At 44.9% G+C, this 22,768-nt stretch overlaps 1 protein-coding gene across 12 annotated transcripts in view; it reads right to left on the reverse strand.

Annotated features, from left to right (window-relative positions):
- Nucleotides 1-22,768, reverse strand: part of Prosap (SH3 and multiple ankyrin repeat domains prosap) — a 67,026-nt gene that overhangs the window by 33,840 nt on the left and 10,418 nt on the right. For 6 of the 12 annotated variants that reach the window (XM_033378452.1, XM_033378444.1, XM_033378449.1 and 3 more), the window contains exons 1-2: nt 16,515-16,534; nt 5,409-5,483 (exon numbers count right to left, since the gene is read on the reverse strand). The exons of 2 other annotated variants lie outside the window; for them this stretch is intronic. The gene's annotated coding sequence lies outside the window, so the exon portion shown is untranslated. Of the gene's footprint in view, nt 1-5,408; nt 5,484-16,514; nt 16,562-22,768 lie in introns of those variants that run through there. 4 more of the 12 variants (XM_033378453.1, XM_033378451.1, XM_033378442.1 and 1 more) reach the window with 3 other exon arrangements.

The following is a 22,768-nucleotide window of genomic DNA, read 5'->3' on the forward strand; positions in this document are numbered from 1 at the left end:
TCTAGTCTAGATAATGGCTCTGAAGGGCTACCCTGGTTCACTGCCCCCGTGAAAAAAAAAAAAACAAAACCCAGAGAAAGAGCGAAAAAGATGTCACGGTCAAAAAACTTCACCGAAATCCATAAATTAAATGATAAAAGCTCGTCGTTCCAATAATAAATAAATACGAGAAATGAAGACCGCGTATAAACAGGTGACTCGGGCAAAGACAACAACAAAATAAAGCCCGTTTACCTTGGCCACCACGCACCTGTCAATCAAACCAAAAAAAAAAAAACTCATATGAATGCTCAAGTGAAATTATCAGCCACGCAACAATCGCGAGAGTCAGAGGAGACTTCTGTTTGATAAGACGGGAACGTGGCCAGGGCATTGATATTTGATATTTGATAGGGAGAGAGACCGACGTGCGGCGCCGATAAGTCGAAAGTGGCTTTGGATTGGGCCAGTCATTGGAGTATTCTCTGCCGCAAAGTCTTTAATTGGCAACGACTCACACGCCACGTGGCCGACGCTCATAAATCGATTGGAGGTCACTAACGGCGGGCAGAAAGGGCAGAAAGATTAAAGCCAATGACAATGTGAGGTGTTCTATGGCAAAGAAGATGCGCTGCTGATTCGATGCTCCTACCTATGATTTCCCATAAGCGAATGGACAAAATCTTCTCGAAGATGAAACCAAAATCATGCTGCTAATGGAATCTTTCTTGAGACGACGGTTCTATGCGAAGTGGATTACTGCTAGAAGATCATATATCGATCTTTTATAGCGCCTGTATGGTAGGATTATGTGAAAGATCCCTTTATACTTGGGCTTTCAATGAAGTTGAGATCTTTGTGGGTTATTATTTCCGAATAATCCAGTGAGGGGGCACTGTTGAAGGCAGGGCACTCACATGTTCCGATATGTCCCTTCACAGGAGACTATCTCTTGTACTTTCAATCGCAATCTTCTGATAAGTAGTCGCATCGAGAGCTACGGGATTCGACGGGACTCATAGATGGCATCGTCTAGTATAAGTACTACTTAGACTACGACTATCTGTGCAATGATAAAGAATATATCAACGATCTACCGATAGTCCACTGATCTACTGGCTCTCCCTTTTCACCGGAGGCACAGGTCAGGTCAGATCAGGTCAAAGGATTTACTTGGCATTGATGGGTTTTTTTATAGCCGAATTTATTCCAGTTAGCCTTTACGTTGATTGAATTTCCAGTGCGTTTTCCGAAAGTTTATTTCGCTTTTAATTGGAAAAGTTGTGGATCTATAATGTGGTGCTGTGGTGGTGCTGTGGTGGTTCTGTGGGGGGGCCTGCTTTGATTTACAGATTCTGCTGGTCAGCAAATGGCCTCAGCTTCTGCTTCTGCTCCTGCATCTGCATCTGCTCCACTCCCATCCCCAATGGTCTCGCACATTCACTGATTGGCAGCGATTTTTCACTTGAACTAATGGGAAAATTATGCTCGACCTTATGCTCGGATGCCGTGGGGGACTGTCAGTGAAGTAAATCAAAATTTATGCTGTCGGTTTTTTGCCCCCCTTTTTGGTGAGTGTTTTTTTGTTGTTACTCGTAATATTCTGCAACCCCCCAGTGGCGGCAGACAGACAGCTGTCTTGCGGCTGTCAAAGTAGCAACTTCTGGCCCTGTCCCTGATCCACCTTCCTCTTCTATCAGCTGTCTATCTGTTTGTCTGTTGTCTATTGTCTTTGGTCTTCGGTCTGACATTTATTTGGTTTGGACACTTTGGACACATCCCGCCGCTAAGGTGTGCCACACTCTCTCTCTCCGCAGGGCCACAGACACATGACGGGTGGTGTTATTGCATAAGAAGGGTCCCATGGCACGTCCAGAGCGGCTCTCGAGCCACCAGTATCCATTGAACAGTGAGGCAGAATCATCCAGAGTAGTCTTTTCTACCAGAGATAGTCCCAGAATGAAGAAAATAAGTCTCCATTATAGAACTATCTCTCTCTTTCTCTCCCAGTGTGGCTTAACAATCAAGAGTTGACTGTTTTTTGCATATTTCAGGATTTGTAAAAATTATATTAAATATTTAGTCTAAAGCTTCTTTCAAATTAGTATATATTAAATATTTAATCTACTGCTTTTTCCATATCGTTTTTTCCTTTTGGTTCCTCTATCTCTATCTCTACCTCTACTTTTTCTTCCCTCTTTTCCATCTTCCATCTGCAGTCGAAATGTTGTCATGGATTTTGGCACATGACAAATTTTGTGCGGAAACTTTTCAGCAGGGCTTTTCTGTTCTTTTTTTTTTGGCCGAGGTTTTGGCCTACTTGAGAGCGACAGACTTGTCAATGGTCTTGAGGGCTCTCTCCTGCACTTGTTGCCTGCCGCCACCGCTCGTTCGGGCGGGGCACCTCCTTGAGTTAAGTGTTTGTGACACTCGCCTCTCCCTCCCTCTCAAGGCTCTATGGAAGGCGATGAAATTTTATTTGGGTAAAAGTGTGACCAACTGGAAATGACACGAGGCTGTCGGGGCTAAAGGTCGGGGGGGGCAGGGGTCATGTCTGTGTAAATTGAGTTTTAAATATGCCACATCGAATGGGCCTTAGCTGGGATTAGTTTCAGCTACGGGTCTTCGGCCCTGCAGTCTCTTTGGGGCCCGAGACCCGTTTGTGGGTCAGTGGATAGCGAGCCCCACTGCGACAATGCTGCCACAGAGTGCCACAGAGTGCCACAGAGTGCTGCAGTTGCAGTTGCATGTGGCACTCGAACACGCCTCTACAATCGTTTATTCATAATGGTCTATGCACATTTCAAATTGGATGAAGCCACCTTTTTGGGGAGGCTGGGGGTGGGTTGGTTGGTGGTTTCCAGGCCCCAGGACGAGCCCTTATTGCGGCACACACTCTGTTGTGTTCAAGACGAATGCAAAGTGCACATCCCCCCCCCCCACAGTCCACCCATATAGGAAACTTAATAATGGCAAACTATTATTATTCCCTCCCTGCACTGTGGAGCGAAATGGTTGAAGATTTCACTTGTAAAACACATCTGTCGAAGGGACGTTCTAGTTCGTTTCTTCCTTGCCATTTGAATGGTTTTCGGCCCACTGTGCCTGCGGCCAAATCGAAGAAGAATATGCCATTTTGCTCGCTGATGCTGCGCTCTCTTGGTGCAGTGTTGCGTGTGCCGGAAACGGAAATGCGCACATAATTCTGTTAGGAAACATGCCAACAAAATGGCGCCCGCACCGCAGACGCAGACCAAGGACTGGTAGCGATGGAAACTTTAATTAAATAATATTAAATGCGATTTAGCCGGGAGAATTGTGACTTTTGCAACTTTTGCCTCCACCGCCCACAAACGAGGCTGAGGCTGAGGCAGAAGCTGAATACATTTCAAAGACGTTTTTGCCTGAAAACATCTCTTGGCTAATTTATTTTGCCATTTTCTGTTTATTCCAAGAGCCGAAGGAGAACCAGCAGCAGCAGCAGCAGAGGAGGAGGAGGAGCAGGAGGAGCTCACGAACGGAACGTAGCGAATGGAAAGCAAAATAAAAGAAGAGAAAACTTTAACCCCGACACTTGTTTTCCAGTCACGTTCATTTTCAATCAAGTGGCATCATTATGCTCCCCAAACAAACTCAAGATGGAATAAAAATCCGAACGAGAGAAGCCTCCAGGGAGCAGTAGGAGGAGCAGTAGGAGGAGCAGAAGGAGGAGACCACCACCAGCACCTCAGAAATGGGTAATACAATACGAAAAATTAACTCTGACCCCAGAGCCAGGGGCCACCCCGGGCCCTTAACTCTTTCCTGTGGCCACCAGCAATCAGTCCTTTGTCGGAGAACAGAACAGAACCACCGCACAGACCACCAGCAGCAAATCAGCCGCCAAATCAACTGAAACTGAAAACCAGCCAAAAACCACACAACTTATTCCTACAGTCAGTCCCCCAGCCATCCCAAGTCCCACCTCCATTTAGAGAGGAAGACACATCACGGATGCTGCATCGAAAAGGAAAACACACATCTTTGAGAACTTGGAATTTATTCAAAGGGAAATGTTGCGATAGTTCTGTTTATTTGGATTGTGTGTGTTTTTGGGCCACATTTTGGAGCGTCAGAAAAGGACAACAAGAAAAGTTGTTGCCAAAGAATGTACCAAATGTAGTCAACATGGAATTAAGGCTGAAAGATGCCCATTAAAAAGGTACAACCTTATGTGGGATAACTTTGTTGAAAGAAGAATTGAATGAAGCCCACGCCCAAGTCCACTTGCTGTGAAATAGTCACCTATCACCTCAGGGTGAAAGGTGGACAGGGAGGCGCCACACACGTGCCTCGACATCGTGATACACGCCTTTACACAGGAACACGACAGGAGTCCCAATGGAGGAGGTGCCAAAATCGGTTTTACAGTTCAATTGGAATGGTGTGGCTTGTTCGTGTAGTCCGTCGATGATTTATAGTACATTCGAACTTCCATACAGTGAATCTCGAGGGGAATTCGTAGAATAGAATACATTTTTCCAGAATATAGCATCGTTTTATATAGAAAACTTCGTTGCATGGAAGTGCGACTGTACATACAATATACAATATATACTATTTGTATAGCAAACGAATTCGAACTCGAAAATCAATTGACAATCGTGCGGTTAATCAGAGATCTATTAATTAGGCCGCACTGCAGTGAGTCCTGCTTCACTCCAAACGAAATTTCGCTAATTTCAGCCTCCAGAATTACGTCAGAGAGCCATTAAGCCCAAAAAAAAAAATAATACTAAAAAAAGGTGGGATTTGTGCAATCAGCTAAAATCAAATGAAACGAAATTGAAATCGGGCGGAAAAAAAGCACAGCAGAACAAAATTGTATGCAAATGCAGAAATGACGTGTGTGCTGTGTGTGTGTGTGTGTGTGTGTGTGTGTAAACCGATTCGACCGGTTTCCGAGTACGAAACCAAAAACAAATGGCAACCGACAGACAGGCAACAGATAGACATGGAAACATGACCATAAAAAAGCCACAGTCCGGCGAGATTATAAAATAAAGGGTAAATATTAATAAATGTTGACTCGACCCATAAGTAAATTAAACAAAAACAAATAGCAGGAGCCCCGTTCGAAAGTCCCGTCTTTGCAGAGAGAGAGAGCGTCTCTCCCGAATGAAGCGCATTGTTGATGAGCGAGATAGAAAGAGAGCAATAGAATGACGTGCTGCCCCCTCGCTGCCTTCTCATTTGGTCTTTGTTTTGTAGCTATCTCAGTCTAACGCGCATTAAAGGAGGCCGCTCTCACGGACTGCGTCACATGGATCGAAAGATTTGCTCAGAGAGAGCACGAAAGGCATGAGCGAACATGCAAGAACTAAGAAGAGCATAAACACACATGCTCGTATAGACATATGTATGTATTTATATACAGATTTGACACTCACCGCTCCGCTCTCTCGCCGACGGAACACTTGTTCAGGCAGGCGTTCGATCAAGTGCAGCTCTGGATAACTGGACAACTGCAAGGGAGAGAAGGAAAGGAAAGGAAAGGTATCAGTAAGCAGTCTCTCACTCCCTCTCTCTGCTCAGGATTAATTTCAATTTAACGTGTAAATATGATTTCTGTCAATTTCCACACTAAACTCAATTTACGTGCAGCAGCAGCAGCAGCAGCCAGGAATAGTTTCATATTTTACGAGAATGTCAGACTCCTCCGGAGGAGGACTCCTTCATCGTCATCTGGTGGCTGCTGCCTGTGGCTGCTGGGCCATCAATCATACGCCATGTGAGCAGGCAGCTGCCAGCACACACACGCAGCAAACTACAATCAAATCAATGATTGAGTGGAGTGCAGGGAGAGTGCAAGTAGAGTGCAAATCCGAGTACGAGTGAGGGACAAAGTGCTATGTTGTGGGTGCAGTGCCACCATACGATCCATACACATCCACAGCTCGGCTCCAACGCCCACAGTTTGAGCATACAAATTGCATTTTCCAATTGGCAGCCATCGCAGCGCCTGGAGCCGGCAGCCTGCAGCCTGGAGGGTAAAATTAACTTAAAATCAATTGCCATACACTCGGAGATCCTTCGGAAAATGTGGAATCTATCAGGGAATTTTACAAGCACTGGCGCACTGGTGTTTCGAATTGATTCATGGCTGATGCCAGAGCGAATCTACTCAGAGCATTCATTAGGAATTTCTTGGCAGGAAAGGCAGTAAATGAGATCAGACGTGGATTCGTTAGCATGAGTTCTGAATAAGTTTCGAATAGCTGCCCCACTCGTTTCATTGGTGGTCCCACAACCGATGCCCGGCACTGTATCTGCTGCTGCTGTCTGTTGCCTTTTTTTGGCAGAAGAAAAACCACTTTATTGGGAGATTTCTGTCTGTGGTTTCGGTGTCGTGTCCCACTAATAACTCAATTTTGGTCTTCAACCAAACGCCATTTAAACCTATTGACACATTTCATTTGGCCAGAACGTTTGCGAGAGGCAGATGGATAGCAATTAGGCCTGATGACGTACCCAAAAATGTCTCGAAACTATTTTGTAAGTTTTGCCTTTCATGGTGACTCGACTTGGCCGTAAGCCAGAGCCCAAAGCCGAAAGCCAGTTTGGCCGAAAAGCCAGTTGGCGGCTGCCATAACTGGCCAGCAAACAGCAAATGATTTTTAATAACTTTGACACTCATTAAACTCAAATTACATGCATTTGATTACGCAGCTCTCTGTGCACTTAGAGGTCTCTGAATCTTAAGCCGCTTAGGTTTCATCATCATCATCATCAGCATCAGCAGAGGACCATATGGGGCCTCTCCCTGCCTGCTGGCTCCCCTATGATGGGCCATTAGGGGGGACATCAGGGGAGGAGCTGAGGCAGGAGCATGCCCCTCAATCAAAGTAGAAGCTACATAAATACTGTTTACGTAAGGAAGAGGAATAGCTTTGAGAAATGCTCCTTCTCTGGCTTCCCTTGGGGGCCCCTTCTACTCGTAAAACGAGCTTCCACGAAAACAGTAAAAAACCCCTTTTAATTTGTGTTTAATTAAAGCAAAGCTCATTGAACTGTTTGCACAAAGAATTCAATCTTTTCGATCGCCACACAAGAAACAAAAACTCATTAAATCGAAAGTAAACTTCAATCCCAGCGGTTCCCATGAGGCGTGGCTGGTGCGAGGTTTGATAGATTAAGAGGCCCCAAATTAATTACTCACTTTGACAGACAGACAGACAGACAGGCAGACAGGTGATTCCTGTCCAGAACCAAGGACCGGCCCGAGACCTGGGGCCCTTTGGCTCCAGCTAACCCTGAACTTGACATTCGTGAACTGTCCCTAGCCCCCATGTCTAGGCTGTGCCACTGTGTCGCTGTGGCCATGTGCTAAGTTCTTTTTAATTACCTTCTCGCCATCGCCTCGCGGATGGCCGAGAGCCGCAGCCAAAGTCTCGCCCTGGCCGGCAATCGTAAAAAGGTGGTCGCTTTTTACGACTTTGCCAACTTGGAGGAACGTGCTCGCAGAGTGCTCAGTGTTCAGTGGATTGCCAGCTGGATCCAAGAAACGGCACGAACCTCCCGACTACCTTCACAGAAAGTGGCTTCAAAGGCAGAAGCACTTGGTAGCAGCTTCCATGAGCGCTAATGGACATCCGGGAACAGCTTCGTTTTTCCACTTGGTCCTCACAAAATCAATGCTCGGGGAAAACCCCAGCCATTCTTCGACTATTCCACTGGAATCCTTCAATTTTTCAGAGTTTTCATTGGAACTGTGCTTCCCATTCCTCATTACCAACAATATCTTTACGTTTAGATACACTTTGGACCTATTTAACACCTGTCTATCCTAGAGAGATCGCTGATTAGCGAAAATTCCCATAAGCGAAAGGCCAGTCACTCGTAATTTCGGCTGCAATTTCAATTCCCACACAAAATTATAAACAAATAAACGAAAACACTCACGAATATGTGAATATTGTATGATGGCCAACACTTTCCGTACAAGGGCCCCCCCCCCCCCTGCAGAAGAGATGCACGAACCAAAAAGCATCCAATTAAAGCCGAAACTATAAATCGACACTTGCCACAGAAACTGGACAAAAGACCAGGGCATGGAAAACTGTAAGCGGAGGGAGAGGCAGGAAGACAGGAGAGCGACACCGTTAGCAGAGGAGGAGCGTGGAGGGGAGGGGGGGGGGGGGTTGGCCAATACCGTTGACGATGACATGCAAAGTGCAGCTTGGAGGACAGCTTGCAGCCACTGCCACATGTGGCACGACAAAATCGGAAGAGGCAAGAGGTAAGGAAGAACGAGAGACGGAAAGGGATTGATTCTCTCTGTCCATTTTGCTCGCGTCACGTGGGAAATTTTTCAAGTTCAAAGCAATTTTCCACAAAAGAAAACGACAACTGTAAAAAACAACAGCAACAGTGAAAAGTACAATGAAGCATGCACTCACGTGAGACCCGATAATAATCGGATTTGGGGGGGGGGGAATCGTGAGGCGACGGCAACGGCGACCTAGGAAAGAGGAACACAACAAAATAATACCAAGAAAATACTAAACACAAGCAAAGAAGAAACAAATACAAGAAAAAGCCCTCCCCCCCTCGGCCCATCTGCAGTTGTGGAGCCACCTTTAAGGGGCAGAGGGGCACCTTTGGTAGCGGCAGCAAACAGGTCTCCCGGGATGCCATCCATCCCATCCAGCCATCAAGTCATCTATCCATCGATTCAATCGTCTATCCCCCACTCCCCAGTCACTTAGTGGCTAAGCACTTAATGGCCAGCGTCTTCGTCTTGCAACAGTTAGAATTAATTGACGTTAATAATGTCCCGATATCGAAGAGTTATGCCCAAGAGCACATCAAACGGCTGGCTATTGGCTTCTGTGTGCCAATCCTTGGGGCCTGCTGGAAGAACGGTTCATTCTTGACTCTTGCTAGTAGCGAGTAGCGAGTAGCAAGCGACGAGTAACTAGTAGCGAGTAGCAAAAACAAGTGAATTCCGATCTCAAACAACTATGCAAATTTATTCATCACTCGGCTGTACAGGAAACTAGTTGCCTGAATAGACGGACAGATGAAGGAATAGATGGATCCACTGTACATTCACTGTACAGAGTGCACTAAACATCATTTATTCGCAATTTGCTCAATGACAAAACCATTAATAATCAATTTTAAACAAATTGCATTCACCGAGAGACGCAAAAGCCACTTGAACCACTTTCGCCCACACTCCACAGTTGCACCCACTGTGTGTGCCCCTCTCTTTCTCTCTCTCTGTGTGTGTCTGAGAAAGCCATTTACTTGGCCAGGCCAAGACATACATAATTTTAAAATTAAAAACTTTTGCTCTGCGGCTTTCAGTGGTTAGAGTGGGATTCAGTGGGTGACTCGCTTTGAATACTCGTACTCGTACACCCCGAAGCCAGCACTCTTGATTGACATATAAATAATAGAGTGGCACTGGTTTTATTTGCCACAACTTTATGGCCTTATGTGGTGTCGCCTCACACGTGCACCTCGACTAGTACGCCCCTCAGGCGCTGCTTAAAGCCAGAGTTTGCCACCAACCGAGGGGCTCTGCTGTGTGACGCGTGCTCCTCTCCCGGGAATAGTTTCTTAAGAAAAATAAGATGGAAACACCTTCCTCTCTGCGCCATTAGCACCCTCAATGTTCTCCAGCTCCTCTGGCTCCTCTAGCTGGGTGTTTTTTCCCTCTACTCTCTACTTTTCGCCACTTGAATTGCCTCCTGCCGGAGCTCGTGCCACTCCTGCGGCACTTTCAGCTCTTTAAAGACCCTCCAGGCCACCCAGCCCTCCGCCCAGAGCTACTTTTGCCAGCTCCTCCCAGAGTCCTCCATCTGGTATGCATTTTTAAACAATCGCTAACCCAAATAAAGTTTCTTGCTTTCTCGTGCATATTTACGAGCTCTCCCAGGAGCGGGAGCAAACAAAAAGCAGTGCACACACAAATAGGCCTTATGGCCCAAAGAAAAGTGCCAACAGCAGGATGAGGAACGGCACAGAGGAGGCAGCACTTGTTAGGAGGCTTTTTGGGGCCGGGAGAGACCCATTAATTGCCACTTCTATAACCATGTAGTATTGTTAATATCTGTGGTATCTTTCTGCGGCACTCCGGTTGCTGCCACTGTTCTTGTCGCCGTCTGATTGAATGTTGTCTTTCGAGGAGCATTCCTCAGTGGCTGTTAAATAATAACAAGAACTTCTGTCGGAGAAATGTTAAACACAGCTGCAAGACATTTGATTACGCGATGGCCAAAAGCAGGTCGAAGAAGGAGTCTCCTTTCCAGAGAATAGTTTCAAAAAGATGATTCGTACGGACTAAGACGGTGGAAATGTCATTCGACTACTATGATTTCTATGTCCCATTGAAAGAGTAGTCTTTTTTTCGATTCTTCATGGATTTTCCAAAGAGTATTCCATCGTCGTTGGATATCTGCCTTGGCAGCGCTCTTCTTCCATTCAATTCTGTTGTTCTAGTTTGTATCTTGCCACTTGTACCAACGAGTATCTTGTATCTTGTGCACACAACTTTCGCAGGGGGGTAGGGGGGTGCTGAGAGACAGAGATACACACGCGAGAGATAGCAGCAATTTCCATTGGCAATTGTGTGGCATCTGTGCCGCCGCTGCTTTCAGCCATGTGAAACTTGGCCATTAATTTGAACGCCGTTTTGTGGCAGCAGCAGCAGTGGCAGAAGAATCAGAAGGAGTCGGCCACATGAGCGAATCCATGGCCCCCAGTCATTAGATATTCTTCTCATATTTTGCATGCAGCAAGGCACCCCTTCTCCCCTTCTAGCCCTCTCGCCTTCTCTCCCGGACACATTTCCTTTTGTCTTCCACAATTATGCATTATCTTGAATCGTTGACGGTGTAGCCTGACGCTCGTCTTCTTTCTTGAGCTTTAAATTTTGCATTTAATTACTGCTCACATTTCTCAAATTTCTCCCTGTCTCCCTGTCTCTTGGTTCTCAGGCAGCACTCTCTCAGGTGTCGTCTGCGTCTGGAAGGCATTATCATTATCACTCGCATCTGCATCTGCATCTGCATCGTGCAGCGGCAACATTATGCTAACATTTCACTTTGCTGGAGATGCAGGCCCCACCTGCAACCCCCCTAACCTCTGGATTCCCTCTCCCACTCTCTCTGAAGCTATGGGAAAGTTCTCTCTCCCTCCATTCGTGGTTCACAGCAATTAAGAGGGATGCGACAGTGATTAATATTTATAAAATTAATTGAAATAAATTAAAATTTATGCTGATTTTCTTCGTCAATGAATTCATTTGAGAATTCGCCAAATGACCAGAGAACGACGGGGGTCATGATATACGCAGGGAACCAGCTCCGATTTGGAACGTGATTCAGATGCGACTGTGGCTCCCGCGATCCCGTGGGAACACTTCGGTTGGGAACGTTGCGGCAAGGACCGCGGCACTACCTTTCAACCCGATTGGTATGTGTCATGCCATCCCGCTCTCCTCCGTCAGATGTCGCACATTGCACGAGGAAGATTGTGTGTGGGAAAGGGAGAGAGATAGAGAATGATGCAGATTCGGCAATCTGTTAGATAATATCTTTTACTACTTTTCTGCGTATCTCCGAAATTTTGGTGGCCGCAAATTTTCGTCTTTTGTGAGGGGGGAAGGGGGACGGTTATGCAATATATTCCACCACTCTGGTGGTTGCTATACGCTACCGATTCTAGACGCACATTTGGGCGCTCTAGAAGAACACCACAAAACAATAAGTGAAACTGCACTTTGCCCATAAGGAAATGCTTCGGAAACTGCACTCAAAGTCTGCCTGAATGATGCAGATCTCTCGTTCAATCGTTTAACTATTGAATGCCAGAAGAGACATCACTGGAGACATCACCAGGTTAATTAATTTATGCACCCTCAACGGAGAGCATCAGGAGCAGAATCCACTTGCAGCTGGCGCACATTTTTGAGGAGGCCAGGAGAGGAGGCCAGGAGAGGAGGCGACTCAGTGATTGACTGCCGCCTGTTGCTTGGTTGCTCGGTTGCTTGTTGCCTGTTGCCTGTTGGCCGTGCAGCTCAGCATCTAATTATGCACTAGATGCTGTTGCTACTGTTCCTACGGCTGCTGCCAGAAGGAAAAACAAAGACATCGTCGGAGTCGGAGTCGGACGCGCTGCAGGTGCAATGGAAATTGGTGCAACATTGCGGTAAAAGGCAATAAAGTTGCAGGTCGCCATAGAGAATACATATGGCAGCAGCGAGCGATGCCTACATGCTGCACATGCCACATGCCACATGCCCCCATGCAAATAGTCGCTACCCCCCCCCCCCCCCCCCCCCCCGTGCTACCTTCATTCCTGTGTTCTGTTGCCTGCCTCCATTTGTGCCTTAATTAATTTTGATTGCAGCTTGCAACAGAGGCACACAGAGAAGCTGTTGCACAGCGGAAATGTTCATCACACGCGTGTGGCAAGAAAAACAGCAGCCACAGCAGCAGCCAAAGAAGAAAAGAACTACCAGCAAACGCTATTGGCCGGGCTAATTAATTGAATTTCATTGCAGAGATTGGCGGACCGCCCATCGGGCTGGCTGCCACACACTCGGCCATTATTAGAGCGGCCCTCGCCGTATGCAAAGTGGTCCAAAGAGGCGCTCTCTGTGCAGCTGATCGAATTATTGGCCTGTCCAGCAACTAGCGAACACACGATGCTGCAATCACGACTCCACTGCAGAGTGGCAGCGTCTGCAAGGCACTCCATCTGCCCCGTCGCTGGGCTGTTGGCAAGAAATCATTCATTTGGCCATTGGGCTTATTTATGGCCATCCAATGCAATTGAAATGGTGCCGCCGACAGTCCCGAAAACAGCGTTGACAACGCCTGACGACATCCGAAAGCCCAAAAAACCAAAAAACCAAAAAACAGCAATGTCTACGCATAATTCATGGAGGAGTGGAGGCAGTGCCTGGCCACTCGGCTGTGCGGCACAGTGGGTGAGAACAGCTCTAATTTGCTGCAGAATTAATAGAGAATAAGCAGGGTTATGCTTTCTCCAACAGAAAGCCTCCTCCACTAGTATTCCACACTATTTCTAAAATCTTCAATTAAAAATCAGACACACATTTGTGCAGTAATCGATACATTTTTTACCGGCTTAGACAATAATTAATTATGATTTTTCACCGCCAAGTGCGATTCTCAGACGCAAATACAGCCGACCGAGGGGCAGTGCTGCATGACGCGCGAAACGGGCAACCGAAGCGGTCGTCGTTATGCAGGAAAGGAAAGATATGAGACAAATTTAGAAGGAAATAAAATGGATAGATACAAATAAATACATAATAAAAGATAAATTAAATTTATTAATAAAAAAATAAATAATTAAAAATGAATAAAAAGTAAAAGTATAAATTAGTAACAGAAAAAGTGAAGGTTAGGCCTCTAAGGAAGAGCACCAACCATTATCATACATCATACACACACATACCGCACCGTTCTAGCAGGGCAAAGTGCATCTTCAAGGTCGAAATTTCCAGAGGGGAACCTTCAAAAGCCAAAATTGCGCACTAATAGCCGAGGCACTACTCTCTTTGGTCTCCATGTTCAACACAATATATCTCACGTTCAATGAAACTATCAAAAGTCTGTTTTAGAGGGGCATTCCAACCAATAGAAATACAAATAAAAGCATACCCTACCCATACATCCTTCTGCTTGCCTTAGATTTAGTAAATGTGTATCTTTAGATTTCGCTTTTCGTTGTATCCCACTGTAAGTCAAGAGTGGTGCAAACATAATCATGTTGCATGCAACATTACCTCATCTCTAGAGCTGAGAGACTTACTTACGGGCTGGGCCGGTCCTGGGCCGGGAATGGGGCAGGTCACTTGGTTCGGCGTCAACAACAAAATTTATGGTCAAATCAACACCAACAACGAACATCCATTTGGTTATTATTTAACAAGTTTTGGTGGGGGCGGGGAAGGCCACCACCTCCGCCATCTTCTTGTGCCTCTTGCGGCGACCCCATTCACTGGCGCATCTCGGGTTAAGTCTTGGACTTGCTTATAATTTAATTAGCTTTGCCTTTTGCCGGAGCTCCTATCGCACCGAAATCATCCTTACATAACGAATGAAATGGAATGGAAGGAAGCCCGAAGGAAAGGGGATGGGGAAGGGTTGCACACGGGTTCAGAGTGCGCCCACAGCAGGTGGGGAGCAGCTCTAGGGTTAATTGTCTGCCAGAGTCAGTCACGAAGCCAAATTTGACTATTCATTATCTATTCAAAGAGATTTCTTGGACTGGGAACAATCAGAGCCTTTCTAACAGGAAATCCGCACGATCGGGGTCACCATCTGAGCTACAGCCAGGGAGGCGGTGAGGTGACCCACTAAATTAATATGAATGACCACATTTCACGGCAACTACTTCGCACCTATGTCAAGAGACGTCAAATGCTTATGCAAATATCGTTTTAAATGCGCTGACTGCGGGACTCGCAGATACAAAGATACAGAGATACAGAGATACCAAAATGCAAAATATACACACAAAAAATACAAACAAAAGCCGAAATAAAAGCTTAGCTGCAAAATGAAATCATTTCGAACGTGTTTGTGTCGTGATTTCTTTGAGCCAAACACCGCTGCGGCTACCAGACCGACTAAAAGCACTACAGCTGGCGGGCGACCTTGTCAAATTAGTGCCAAAAATACCGGCGACAAAAGATACTCGCCCCAGATCCCGAGCCACTCTCAAGCATCGCGTGTATTCATAAATCAGTGCACAATGAATAAGCCCAGGGAATCGACTAAGCGATCTCTTAGGGCGGAAAGTGGTTGACAAAATACGAGACACGGGATTTCCAAGTGAATTCCAATTTCATTTTCAGCTTTTGTTTGAATGCTTCGACTGTTGGCTACTGTGGGCCAGAGCTCTGTCAAGATTGCGTATAAATCAAATGAAATTCATTTTATTTGGGCAATGTTTTGTGCTCGAATTTGAGAACTGGTTCTAGCTCAAAATAGATGGCCAATAAAAACGATTGAAATGAAATGATGGCAGGAAATGGCAAACAATTTGGAGACGACTTAAATACCAATAAGTTTTTGATTATTCAAAAATTTGTGACTGGTTTAAGTGGCTCTCAAAATGCGATTACGAAGCGATTTGCAGTTTGATCTTTAAGCTATTAAGCTATAACCATGATCTGGATCACATGAAAGTGGACTTTGAACTAGTTCCCATCGCACCAAAGGCGCCACCAACTTCATTCGGTACGAAGAAATGATGAATCAGCTGTTCATCAGCCAAATAAAACGAAGGATAGATAGATCTTACAAATAAGAGATCCTTTTAGACAGATTCCAATGGTACGGAACATCTTGGACTTGTCTTAGGCCATATGGATGCTTTACCGAATTCTTTAAAAGTTATTGAGGACGGGTAATTGTTTTTCTTTCATTCTACATAACTCTCGATCGTTTTACTCTTCTATTCCGTTTCCTACTCACTCTTCATTTGCCTTCACCTTTCACTGGCTTTCGTATTTCAACCATCTCGATCGGCTCTTGGTCAATGCACTTCTAGACATGCCCCATAAAAAGCTCTGGAGCGAGTATTTAGCTGATTTTCACTGTCCAAGCCCCTGCCATTCCCCTCCGTTCCCCTGCTCCAGCACTTCGTTCGGTTGGCCCACCTCTTGGCCAAGCGTCAGCATTTAATTTACCCACTTAACGCGGGGCACAAGCCAAATTTTGGTCACTTTAAAAAGCCATTAGACCCTGCTTCGAGTTGGACGAGCAGTCAGCCAAGCGTAAACTGTACAAATTCGTCTTCCTCATTGTTCAGATGGAGATTGAGATTGTTTCCCAAGCCGGCCCACCGGAGGGGGGGAAAATGCTAATTCTGGACACAAATCAATGCGGATGAAGAAGTCTCTGGCTGGTGGAGAGGCCTCTTGCCTCTTCTCCACAGACCCGTTTACCTCACGAGTTAACACGTTCGTGTCACCCCGTTCTCCGCTGTGAATGCTAATTGGAAGGATGGGTCGAACGGGTTGAAAGACACGTGCTTGACCTCGCACACGAAACTCTGACCTCTCGGACAAGCTGCTTAATTATGTCATTACCATGAACGATGGCATGAAAAGCCATCAGCTAGAGCAATACATAATTGTCAGACATTATCAGTGAAAGTCGGCATTTGGAGTTAATAGTCGGTCGTTCTCTCACTCTCTCTCTGTTCTACAGCATAATGAAAAGCTTGAAAATGGTTGCATGTGAGGCGGGTATTAGGAACAGGAAATGGGTCTTCTTGGGTACGCGAAAGTGTCGGTGCTCGGAGTAAAAGTAACACAATAGCCATCAGAGTTCATTCGCATCATGATGAAATAATATATAATGCTCAGCCCAGTCATAACTATTTATAATCGGACCACAAAGTGCCTTCTCACGTTTCAAAGAACTAAACAAAAAATATTTTGCAAACAAAGGAGTTGTAGATTGTTGCTGTTTTGTCCCTCGGATGAAATAATGGGGACTCACTTGGTGAAATATTCCATGAAATTGATGAGAAATTGCCATTTAATTACCTGCAAAGAAACAGAGAGAGAGAGAGAGAGACAGAGAAAACGATTAGATACAGTTGGCTTTCTGTTGAGTAAACAAAGTTTTCAACTGATTAACTATTCAATATTCAATATTCAATATTCAATATTCAATATTGAGGGAAAAGTTTGCCATAAACCATAACCGAGAAAAACTAATTTGTCTCGAACTTTTCCCAGAGTTTCCTCCGTTGCATCGTTACTGGTTTTCCCCCCCTCTGAAAAGCAGTGCACGCGGAATAGTTGGGGACTGTTTAGGCCACCTTTTACTTGGCCAAGAACTGTGTAAAGGAAGTATTTACATATTCATTGAGTCGCAAGTTCCATCGGCTTTATAATTGTATTACTCTTATTAGTTGCTAGCGATTGGTGTTTGCTCTATCGATAATTATCGATTTGGCGATAAAATTATAATTATATTCGTGGCAGGATTTGGATTCTACTTCTGTTTAATGTGCAATCGATTGGTGTTTGATCTATCGATAATTATCGATTGAAGCATCTATGGTTGTACAACTATCGATAAATATGGCATGTATTTAGCAGACTTTTACAAATTCCCGCGTTAATAACCACCAGAGTCTGTTTGAGGAAATTCGCGTGTGTATCCCTGCCGATTCCAGCCGCCCCCCCCCCCCCCCCCCCCTTTCAGAACCGCTGTCTAGAAATAATCGACCCGCGGCACGTACAGCAAACAGGCACGGAAATAGGCATAGCCAAACACCTTGGACCGGGGACTTGGACCCCGGAGAACACACTCTCCATCATCTGCAGGGACTATAGCTCCGCGCCTGCACCAGCCCCCTGCCACCGCTGGAGCACCACCCACAAATGCAGAGTCGCTTTGGGGCTCCAGGGTCGCGTTAATCCCTCTCCCCCGGCCCCCCCTCCTCTCTAGAACACTGCACTAACCCTGCATTTGCTTTTGTGTCTCGTCTACTTTTTATTCTCTGCTTCTATTCGTCTGTTTGCCTCTTTTTTCCTGCTCCACGGCGGTGGTGGTGGTGCTGGCCATGTTAATGACCCTAGGAGGCTGCCTAGGGAGCGACCAAAGAGAGAGACAGAGAGAGAGAGAGTGTGTGTGTGAGTGTGCCCACACAGTGGCTGTCAAACTGTGGGCTGGGCTCCCTTTTTGTGGAACGCCTCGTTGGCTGCGGTCGCTGTTGCTGTTGCTGCCGCGGCTACGCGTTGCATTCATTTTAGGCGTCTGCGCATAAAATTGCATCGTTTGCTTTGCTTTACTTAGCCATGGGGCATGGGGCATGGGGCATGCTGCTGCATCGCCCCGTACGCGCAGAGCACCCGTTTAAAGGGTGTTTTCTATTCGTTCATCTAAAAGTGAGCCGATTTCAAGCACATGTTCAAATAAAACCACCAAAAATCATTGCAATCTGTTAATTACTACAACCAGTTTTTCTCGTTTTGTCAGAGTCTTTTGAACTGTTTCCGACTGCGATTTAGGGTATCTTTGAATCGGTTTTCGACTTACTTTTGCGCTAATTTATATAAATACATTTCGGTCTGAGGCAGAGCAAAAATTCCCTTCCCAGAGCCTCAGATGGGACCATTCCAAGTGCTACTGAAGGATGATGATGATGTCTGTGGGCAGCAGTGTGGACTCTTATTCAATATTCATCAAGAGCAGAGCAGAGAGTACATTCAATCTTTCACTTGATGTCAAAGCCGAATAAAAACCACAACAACCAAAGCTCAAAAATACACCTCTGTTTTACCATAAACAACTTTTGCAATTGTCAGACTTCATGTCGACACTTCAGACACTCGAATGGAGTGGAGAGGAGTGGAGTGGAGTGGAGCAGGAGAAGCAGCGGGAGATGGAGATGGAGCAGGAGTAGGAGTAGGAGTAGGACTCGGAGAAGGCAACAACGCATTGCACTTTGTGGGCGAAACTCCCAATTGCACAAAATGTTGAGTGAGTTGTAAATGAAGCCCACACATGGTCCTCCTTCGCTCTCCCTCTCTTTGCCTTTGCCTTTGCCTTTGCTCAATTGGAGTCAATGTCTCGGCGGAGATTCATGCAGAGATTTTCTGTATCTGCATCTGCCTTGGGCCTCCCGCCAGCCGCAGCGAACTGGAAATGTTTTCGACGAGCATGCGGCGTGTGTTAATTGCAAAATGTTGCCTCCTGACAATTATTAAGGTGATATATGTTTTTCCTTTTCTATTATGCTCACACACACACGCGCAGGGAGCAGAGGGAGCTTTCACACGCATGTGGCACACGGATGGGAATAGAATGCAACGGGCTGCGAGAAGCAAAAGCTCACCAATACCGAGACACACAGAAAGCAAATGATAAATGACTCGTTCATTCGTTCGCTTAGAAGAATAATAAAGGGTTAACCGTTTCTTCCATTAGATCTACGTGTAACTTCCGAATGGAAAAACCATTATAGATGGAAAATATGTAAAGACCTATTATCTTGGGGCTTTCCATTGGAAAGCTCTTCAAAGACTTTCCCAAGAACCTGTGGCCCGCTGGCTGGCAATCCGTCCTACTATAAAAAATCATTTATTATTTTCACGTTTCTTTAACTCGTTTCACGCCCATCAGCATCCACCCTTTCCCCCCCATTCCTAAGAGGTATAATTATTTTCAGCTTGGATTTTTTGAAACTGTATCTGCATCTGAGAGCTGTCACTTTAAATAAAATACAAGACACAAATACGAGTACATATGTAGTGCAGTGCTGTGTGTGTGTGTGCAAATAGTAAATGTGCCTAATTAGCATAATTACAGGCAACTCCAGTAAAATTTAATTAATCTGCCAGCTTGCATTTGGCTTGGTGTCGGATTCGGACTCAACCCAATCGAAAGCAATTAGTGTGCAATCACACAATCGCACGAGTGCCTTCAATTGGCATCGAAATAAACTATTCAAAAAATAAAAAAAACAACCAACCTTCGAGGCGACAAAGAAAATGTGGCCTGCACTTCAAAGGGCCTGCTCCTCATTCCTCCAGTCCTCCAGTCATCGTCTCAGGGCCGCCGCCAATCAGGCCCCCGCTTGTTGGGCGGCTATGAAAAGCGCAGCGCCGTTTGGAAATAAATCAAGCACAAAGAGACCACCAAAAGAGGAGAGGAGAGGAGAGGAGAAGCCGAACACAAAACAAACAGAAAAGAAGTGAATTCCAATCCCAAATGAAATGTAAATGCTGAGCCATCAAAAGATTCCAAGCTGCGCCGACAGCTGAGAGCAGATGATTCGTTTTCGAGTAACAAAAGCCACCAGCCACCAGCCAGCAGCAGAGAGGGGCAGGCGGGAGGGGCAGGCACCAATCCGAATGGTGGATACCCCCTATATATTCCCAAGGACAAATCATCACGGAACCAATTGGTTGGACGGATATCTACTCGAATCGTGTAGCACCCCTGGGTTGGACCAACCTCTAAGCCCCACCGATATACCCTTCCTGGCTTAGGGTAATCCATAAAACATATTTTTATTTTATTTGAATTCAAAAGCAGGAAAAACTTCGTGGAGCCAACGAAAAGTGCACAATATGCAAACAAGGAAAACCGAATACACGAAAAACCTAAAAGAGAAAAGGAGAAAACAAGAAGCAGAAGTAGGAGAAGTTGGAGAAATAGGAGAAGACGAGTGACAGGCAGGTGGTCGCAGGGGGCAGGGGGGGGGAGGGGCACAGACGCAAATAAAGAAAACCAAAGAAAGATATTTATTTATTTATTTGAGCTGCGTGAGAGAGAAAAAGCATATTGGGGGTATGGGGGAATTTACTGGAGAGGGAGAGAGATACAATGAGAGAGAGAGAAGAACAATGCAAGCCAGAGAGAAAGGAGGAAAACCAACGAAAGTGAAAGACTCAATGAAAATTTGAAATGGAGAAGAGCTTTAGTTGAAGGAAAAAACAATCAATTCTAAATTATTTGAAAATTTATGGAATTTGGGATATCAATACGCTGCGGAAAGATAAACCATTGTCAACACATCTGCACTGAGAGAAAAATGGCATAGTAAAACTGAGAATACCCATATTTAAATAAAAGCTTGGGAAAATTAAATAGAATATTCATTGATTTAAATATATAAATAATTAATCAAATTAATCTAAATATATAACACTTTAAAATAAATAATTGACATTTAATAAATTTGTAGGAAATGTATTTTATTGAAATATGAAAATATTTAATTTAAATATTAAATATATTCAATGAAAATATGAAATATATTTAGATCAAAAATATCCACTATAATGTTTAAATCTAGGTAAAAATATGGAAATTTCAGGATTTTTTCTTCTCTGGGGTGTACACATATTTGATCTCCTTTACCCATAAATATGACTACGAATATGTATATTCCCCTTTAACCTCCCTACAAAACCAAAGCGACAGAGAGAGAGAGAGAGAGAGGGGGACAACAGCAATCGAAATTCCCACATGAATTATTCAAGCCAAAACAAAACTTGGAATTGGCAAACATTTATCTTGATTGAACCCAATCACAATCACAATCACAATTTCCATTCAACATTCCCACTGATTGACATTGATTCAATTAATTGAAAGAAAAGAAGAAGCAAAACAAGAAAAGAGCAAATCAAATATAAGTAAAAAATTTCTTGGGGTGGCCTTAAAAATGTTTTGTGCATTCGCAACGACCTTCTTCTTGTGGAGGGGGAGGGGAAGGAGGGGGAGGAGGGGGAGGGGGAGAAGGTTCATTCAACTTTCTTTTGCCGAAAATTGAATTGGATTTCGGGGAGCAGAGAATTGAAACATTTGCCGCCCAAAAGAAAATTGTTATTGGGTGCTAACGGACACGTAACGTTGGCGCTAAGCGAAATACGAGAAAGAGACGGAAAGAAGAGAAAGAATGTGTTGGCCCAGACTCGAACCAGTTGAAATTTGTTGCCCCCAAAAACCGGTTGCCGGTTACAGGGGAACCTTTAAGGAAAGTTGACCGACCAGCCAGCCAGATATTTCTTCGCATTTTCGTGGCCAAAGACCATTTTTCGTGTTAATTGTTTTGATTAAATTTTTGTGTGACCCTCCATTTGTGGCACTCATCCACCTGTCTGTGGCATCGTCACATCATCTGTCTGTCCATCAAGTGTCCATCATAATTATTTATGAAAACATTGTTTTGATTTGGCAACTCACAAAAGTCCAAAAACGCGATACAAAACCGCCTGTTGTTTGGCCGCCTACAATAAAATCGATGAAATGGCCAAAAAGCTTGGGCCAGGCCATAAAATTGGACATGGAGTTGAGGTTTCATTGCTAGTTTTGGGCAGCACATTACGGACAACGTGAGTCTGTTGGCTGGCCAACAGTTTGGCAGCACATTTGGTAGCATTTTGTGTGGATATCCCAGCCGGAGGGCCACCTCTGGGGAGGTGTGCTTTTTGCTCGTCTTTCACTCGAAATTTGTTTCAAAATATGGCATTAATTTGCTTACATTTCAGTTTCCTTTGAAGTAAAGGGTCGTATACGTATGTTTACGTATGCATATTCTGTAATTTCGTTGGAAAAAGAACCTTTAAAGACCCTTCTTTCGGAAAATATTTACATGAACACATGCATACATAAATAATTAAAAATATGTACATACTCGTACAAGTGCACTCGAAATGATAATAGAAATCCGACGACAATCTCTGGGCAGCAAAGCCCTTTTTAAAGGGAATCCCGCAAATATGAGCAAATATTTATACAAATTCTCTGGCGCCTTATTGTTTGACTGGAGGTTCTTTCTGTCTCCTTTTTTCTTGGGAAAGTACTGTATTGTATGGTCGCCTTATCGATCAATAAAGAAGCTAAAAATTGCTTGTATCTAAAGCACATAAATGCGTTTATTGCTTCCGTTTAGAGAAGAACCCGCAGTCACAGTCACAGTCACAGTCACAGTGGTGACTAATTTATAGGAATTTCCTCCCACACACGTGTGCCTCCGAATGCCTGTATTGGTTAGATTTGAGCTCTGTTTTTGCTTATTGGGTGTAGGAATCAATGTATTTATTCTGTATGCCAAACAGGATGTTTTCCTTCGTAGTACAAGAGCCACGCCTTTTGTCCACTCGCATAATCAGCATACTCTTTTTTTCCCTCCTCAACACACACATACATACACTCGCATGGAGACACCCACATGTATCCGACAAATGTGTGTGTGTGTTCGCGTATCTGCGTATCTTGTATCTTAATGT

The sequence above is a fragment of the Drosophila pseudoobscura genome, chromosome 3, assembly GCF_009870125.1.
Source record: "Drosophila pseudoobscura strain MV-25-SWS-2005 chromosome 3, UCI_Dpse_MV25, whole genome shotgun sequence".
NCBI classification, from domain to species: domain Eukaryota; kingdom Metazoa; phylum Arthropoda; class Insecta; order Diptera; family Drosophilidae; genus Drosophila; species Drosophila pseudoobscura.